Source organism: Ovis canadensis, chromosome 18 (assembly GCF_042477335.2).
Source record: "Ovis canadensis isolate MfBH-ARS-UI-01 breed Bighorn chromosome 18, ARS-UI_OviCan_v2, whole genome shotgun sequence".
NCBI lineage: Eukaryota > Metazoa > Chordata > Mammalia > Artiodactyla > Bovidae > Ovis > Ovis canadensis.
The window spans coordinates 47,085,890-47,092,253 of NC_091262.1; the positions used below are offsets into that span (position 1 = coordinate 47,085,890).

The 6,364-nt window shown below is 43.3% G+C and overlaps 1 long non-coding RNA gene across 1 annotated transcript in view; it reads left to right on the forward strand.

Moving 5' to 3' along the window:
- The window catches only part of LOC138423810 (uncharacterized), a 54,165-nt gene extending 50,323 nt beyond the window's left edge, over positions 1-3,842 (forward strand). The window contains exon 4 of the long non-coding RNA XR_011250461.1: positions 3,362-3,842. This is a non-coding gene — a long non-coding RNA (uncharacterized lncRNA). The remainder of the gene's footprint in view (positions 1-3,361) is intronic.
- The last annotated feature ends 2,522 nt before the right edge of the window (positions 3,843-6,364 follow it).

Below are 6,364 nucleotides of genomic sequence, written 5' to 3' on the forward strand. Positions count from 1 at the left end.
AACAGCTGTGTCTGGTGGAGAGCGACAGGCTGGGAGGGAGGACCCATCACCACCACCCCGCCTCAGACCAGAGCTCCCCTACCAGGGCAATTGCAGACACCCAGGGACCTTCCAGGAGGTGGAACCAGATTTCGGAACTCTGTGGGGAGTGGTGGTCAGTTCTATGGGGGGAGAGTTTGCAGAGATAGCAGCTTTGGTTAGAGACAGGACTGGTGAGAGGGTGGGGTGAAGAGATGGGTTGAAAAAGGAGCTTGTGGGATTTCCCTGGTGGTGCAGTGGCTTAAGACTCCTTGTTCCCTCCTTGCAGGGAGCCTGGGCTTGATCCCTGGTCGGAGAACTAGATCCACATGCTACAACTAAGAGTTTGCATGCTGCAAGGAAGACCTGGCACAGTCAAATAAATATATATATTAAAAAAAAAAAAGACAGGAGCTTGTGACCAAGCTGAAATGGAGACCCCCACCCCCACCCCCGTACTTTATAGGAAGACACATGTTCTTACCTCTAGTATCCATCCCAGCCCACAGTTTGCCTCTGTCCTCTGAGTCTTTGCAGTTTGGGGACTGAAAGTATTCATCAGTAAGTGTTTTAAGCTTCTCATGGAGACAGCAAGGGTTAACAAAGAGTTAACATGGTGTATAAAAAGAGGTTTACCTCGAATGGGGTGCTAAATAGTAATGTCTTGCTTAGGGTTGCTAGATCTAGCAAATGAAAATACAAAACTCCTTTTACCAAAAACAAATTCATGTGCTCAACACATGGTGAGACCAAACAAACCAAAACGTCAGAGTTTGGAGCCAAGAAAAGTTTGTTGCAGGGCCAAGAAAGGACAAGTAGCTTGTGCTCAAAAAATCCCCGACTCCTCGATGGGTTTCAGGGAGTTTTTAGAGGCAAAATTTGGCGGCAGGATTACATGATGACTCCAGCCGTGAAATTAAAAGATGCTTGGTCTTTGGAAGAAAAGCTATGACTAACCTAGACAGCATATTAAAAAGCAGAGACATTACTTTGCTGACAAAGGTCCGTCTAGTCAAAGCTATGTGTTTTCCAGTAGTCATGTATGAATGTGAGAGTTGGACTATAAAGAAAGCTGAGCGCCGAATAATTGATACTTTTGAACTGTGGTGTTGGAGAAGACTCTTGAGAGTCCCTTGGACTGCAAGGAGATCCAACCAGTCCATTCTAAAGGAAATTAGTCCTGAATGTTCATTGGAAGGACTGATGTTGAAGCTGAAACTCCAATACTTTGGCTACCTGCTGCGAAGAACTGACTCATTGGAAAAGACCTTGATTCTGGGAGACTGAAGGCAGGAGGAGAAGGGGACGACAGAGGATGAGATGGTTGGACAGCATCACTGACTCGACGGACATGAGTTTGAGTAAGCTCCGGGAGTTGATGATGGACAGGGAAGCCTGGGATGCTGCAGTCCATGGCGTCCCTGAACTGAACTGCAGGGTGCGTGACTTTCTCCTGATTAACCAAGGCAACAGGGTGATGCTCCAGGAACCTTGTGGTCCACCTGAAGTTATTCATCATCCACATTGGTGGGGGCCTTATTTCATGCAGAAGAATCCAAAGATAGTGTTATGTGTGTTCCTTGGGGAGGAACCAGGATCCTGCTTTAAACCGCACTAAAGTTTCTTGGCTATTCCTCCTTTGTTTCTGTATTCCCTTTCTGCCCTAATGAGCAACTGTTTGCTCCCTGGAACTCAGGGACATCTAGGAGCCTAAAGCCTTTATCCCGAAAATAAAAAACAAGGGGAGAGGGTGAGGGGTGGGACACAGAAAGGCTTCTTGTGCCCAGGAGGGCCCCCACAGGGCTGTGCTCAGTTACAGTAATACTCTAAGACATTATTTACCCTTTAACTATGTTATCATTTCACTGATCACTCAAAAGAATGGTAGGTAAAGCTGTTAGTGCCTTAGCAAAAATTAAGGCAGTGGCACATGAAGGGACTGGGATGTTGTCGCTCAATTGCTCATGCTCTTTGCAACCCCAAAGGAATGTCTCTGCTTTTGAATATGCTGTCTAGGTTGGTCATACCTTTTCTTCCAAGGAGCAAGCATCTTTTAATTTCATGGCTGCAGTCACCATCTGCAGTGATTTTGGAGCCCCCCAAATAAAGTCTGTCACTGTTTCCATTGTTTCCTCAACTATTTGCCATGAAGTGATGCGAGCAGATGCCATGATCTTCATTTTTTGAACGTTGAGTTTTAAGTCAGCTTTTTCACTCTCCTCTTTCACCTTCATCAAAAGGTTCTTTAGTTCCTCTTTGCTTTCTGCCATAAGGGTGGTATCATTTGCATATATGAGGTTATTGATATTTCTCCTGGCAATTTTGACTACAGGTTGTGCTTCCTCCAGCCCAGCGTTTTTCATAATGTACTCTGCATATAAGTTAAATAAGCAGGGTGACAATATACAACCTTGGTGTACTCCTTTTCCAATTTGGAACCAGTCTGTTGTTCCATGTCTGGCTCTAACCATTGCTTCTTGACCTGCATACAGATTTCTCAGGAGGGAGGTCAGGTGGTCTGGTATTCCCATCTCTTTCAGAATTTTCCACAGTTTATTGTGATCCACACAGTCAAAGGCTTTGGCATAGTCAGTGAAGCAGAAGTAGATGTTTTTCTGGAATTCTCTTGCTTTTTGTGTGATCTAACGGATGTTGGCAATTTGATCTCTGGTTCCTCTGCCTTTTCTTAAATCCAGCTTGAACATCTGGAATTTCTCAGTTCATGTACTGTTGAAGCCTTGCTTCAAGAATTTTGAGCATTACTTTACTAGCGTGTGAGATGAGTGCACTTGTGCAGTAGCTTGAACATTCATTGGCATTGTCTTTCTTTGGGATAGGAATGAAAACTGATCTTTTCCAGTCCTGTGGCCACTGCTGCGTTTTCCATATTTGCTGGCATATTGAGTGCAGCACTTTAACAGCAACATCTTTTAGGATTTGAAATATGCCACCCCAAAATATACCATTTTGGCATAAGGATTATTTTGACCTGAAGGCAACTGGTAATTGGCTGATTCAGGAAGAGGTTTTTATCCTCCCTTTATCTACCTAAAGGCAGGGCATCAATTTCCCTTGCAAAGATGTTTCCCTCAGTACCTGGAAGGGAGGAGGGTCTCTTATCACTGGAGATGAAGAGTGGACACAAAGATAAGTCTACATGTTATGTTAAGTCACTTCAATCGTGTCTGACTCTTTGGGACCCTATGGACTATAGCTTTCCAGGCTCCTCTGTCCATGGGATTCTCCAGGCAAGAATACTGGAGCGGGTTGCCATGCCCTCCTTCAGGGGATCTTCCTGAACCAGGGATCTAACTGACATCTCTTATGTCTCCTGCTTTGGCAGGCAGGTTCTTTACTACTAGTGCCACCTGAGAAGCCTCCAGAACTGAAACCCCCAACAAAAGGAAGATAACAGTGTTCTTCACTCCAAAGATCATGAACCTCATCAAGAGACCACCAGAGGCCGGATTTAAGGACCCAGAGAAGCTCATTAGGAGGAAACTGCCTAAAGACAGATTAAATGATTGCTTACCTAGCTGTGCACCTGAAAAACTGTAAGTCAACTATTCTTCAATAATTTTGTTTTTCAAGAAAAAAAATGAGTGCAGGCCCTGCACACACCTTTGAGGGGCACAAGCCTGCTGTGTCCCTCTTTGCCTGGCAAAGCAATTGTTGTTTTTCAGTTGGTTAATCATGTCTGACTCTTTGAGACCCTGTGAATTGCAGCCTGAGAGGCTTCCCTGTCCTTCACCATTTCCTGGACCTTGCTCGTCAAGTTGGTGATGACAAAGCAATAAAGCTATTCTTTTCTGTGTCACCCAAAACTCTTGTCTCCAAGATTCAATTTGGCACCAGCACACAGAAGCTCAGCTTTTGGCATCAAAACTGTGATATAATAAGAAACATGTATTTGGTCTTCCTCCCTTTCTTGGCACAGAGCTTCTAAAACCTTTGGAATTCCAGAGTGGTAGGGGTGAGAGGAGGTCTTTTGTTATTCATAACAAGCTCCTTTCATCCACACCTGAGTTTATGCTAATGAGGTGACTCCTGAAAGATGTTGGACTGGTTGCCAGAGGAACCAATCAGAAGATTAGGGAAGGTTGGAATATTTGGTCCATCCCTTATCTCTGGGAAATACAGCAGGGCTTGAGGCTGACTTAATCTTCAGTGGTCAATGATTTAATCAATCTTGCAATGTAATGGGGCTTCCCAAGTGGTAAAGAACCTGCCTGCCAAGGCAGGAAACAGAAGAGATGAGGGTTTGATCTCTGTGTTGGGAAGATCCCCTGGAGGAGGGCATGGCAACCCACTCCAGTAATCTTGTGTGGAGAATCCTACGGTCAGAGGAGCCTGGCGGACTATAATCTGTAGAGTCGCAAAGAGTTGGACACACCTGAAGCGACTTAGCACACATACACGCATGGCTATGTAATGAAACCTGCATAAAAACCCTTAACCAAAGGGATTTAGAGAGCTTCTGGGTTGATAAAAATATCCATCTGCTGGAAGATGGTGCACCCCAACTCCATGCAGATGAAACCCCTGCATTCAGGACACTTCCAGATCTTGCCTATGTACTTCTTTATCTGGCTGTTCCTCTCTTATTTTATCCTTTTTATTTATCCTATAATAAACCAGTAAATATAAATAAGTGTTTCCCTGAGTTCTGTGAGCCATTATAGCAAATTATCTAAAGGGGGGTTATGGGAACCCTAGACTCAATAGCTGATTAGTTGAAAGTACAAGTGACAAGTTAGGATTTGTGGCTGGCATCTAAAGTGGTGGCAATCTGTGGGACTGAACCGTTAACCTCTGCGGTCTGCTGTAACTCCAAGTAGTCAGTGTCAGAGAACAGGTGATGTAGGGGAAAAAATCCATACATTTGGTAGAAGTGTGAGTAGAGAGGAAACAGCAGTTTTTTCTTTTACTAGTACTTAAAGACTTTTCTGATGAGATTAATGGTGATAGTAACATATGTAATTTTTCAATATTGTATCGTGAAAACATGTTAAAATTTGGAAAATTTGCATAACTCAATATTTTCCAAATGACAAATACATGATGTTATAAAATCATGCCCATATAAAAGATTCATTCAAAGTGCAAGACAGAACAATATATTTTAAGGTAACAGAGGATGAAAAATGTCCTTGCTATGGTTTTAGATTCTACATTGCAACTAATCTTTAAGAAACTTCCACTTGTCAAATTTTGACATGCTATCAAAGAAGAATATCTGCAAAAGTCTATTAGAAGGTTCCTCCTTTTTCTAGCTATATATCTTTGTGACACTGAATTTTCTTCACTTTATTCAACCAAAACAATGTAGCAGATATGAAAATCAAGCTGTTTTCTACTAAGCCAGGGATTAAAGAGGTTCTCAAAAACAAAACAAAGCCATTCTTCTCACTAATTTTTTAAAAAGTTTCTTTTCATAAAAATATTCCTGATATTAACAAATAACTGGTTTATAGTAGTTATTTTTAAATGATTAATATGTAAATATTTAAAAATTATCTGAGTCCCTGGTGGCCAAGTGGTAAGGAATCTACCTGCCAATTCAGGAGGCCTGGGTTCGATCCCTGGGTTGGAAAGATCCCCTGGAGAAGAAAATGGCAACCCACTGCAGTATTCGTGCCTGGGAAATCCTGGGGACCCAGGAGCCTGGCAGGCTACAGTCTGCGGAGCTGCAAAGAGTCAGACATGACTGAGCAACTAAACAACAACAATTTCTAAGCCTTCATTAACAAAAGTGCTTTGGGCTCTTCAATAATTTTAAATATAAAAGGGTCCCAGAGAAGTCTGAGAACTGCTGCAAAAGAGAGTGAATGTCTTTGTCTCAGTCCTGAGTCTCAGTTCTGCATCTTGCTCTTCTCAGTAGGGAAATAATGGACCATGGGAACTAGTCCATAGCAGTGTATACATAGCTGCTATGTTCTTTTTAATGGCTGCATTGTAAACTTATTTATCTATGATTTCTTTGGGGCTGTGCTGGGTCTCCGCTGCTGCTTGGGCTTTTCTCTAGTTGCGGCGAGTGGGGACTGCTCCCTAGTTTCAGTGTCCGGGCTTCTCATTGTGGTGCTTTCTCTTGTTCTCCAGCACACGCTCTAGCGTGCATGGACTTCAGTAGTTGTGGTGCATGGGCTCAGTAGTTGCAGCTTCTGGGCTCTAGAGCACAGGCTCAGTAGCTGTGCTGCAGGGTCCTAGTTGCTCCACGGAATTTGGGATCTTCCCTGACAAGGAATCGAAACTGTGTCTCCTGTGTTGGCAGGCAGATTCTTTACCACTGAGCCACCAGGAAAACTCTTGTATGCCTATTACATGAATGTAATGTAATCTATTAAAC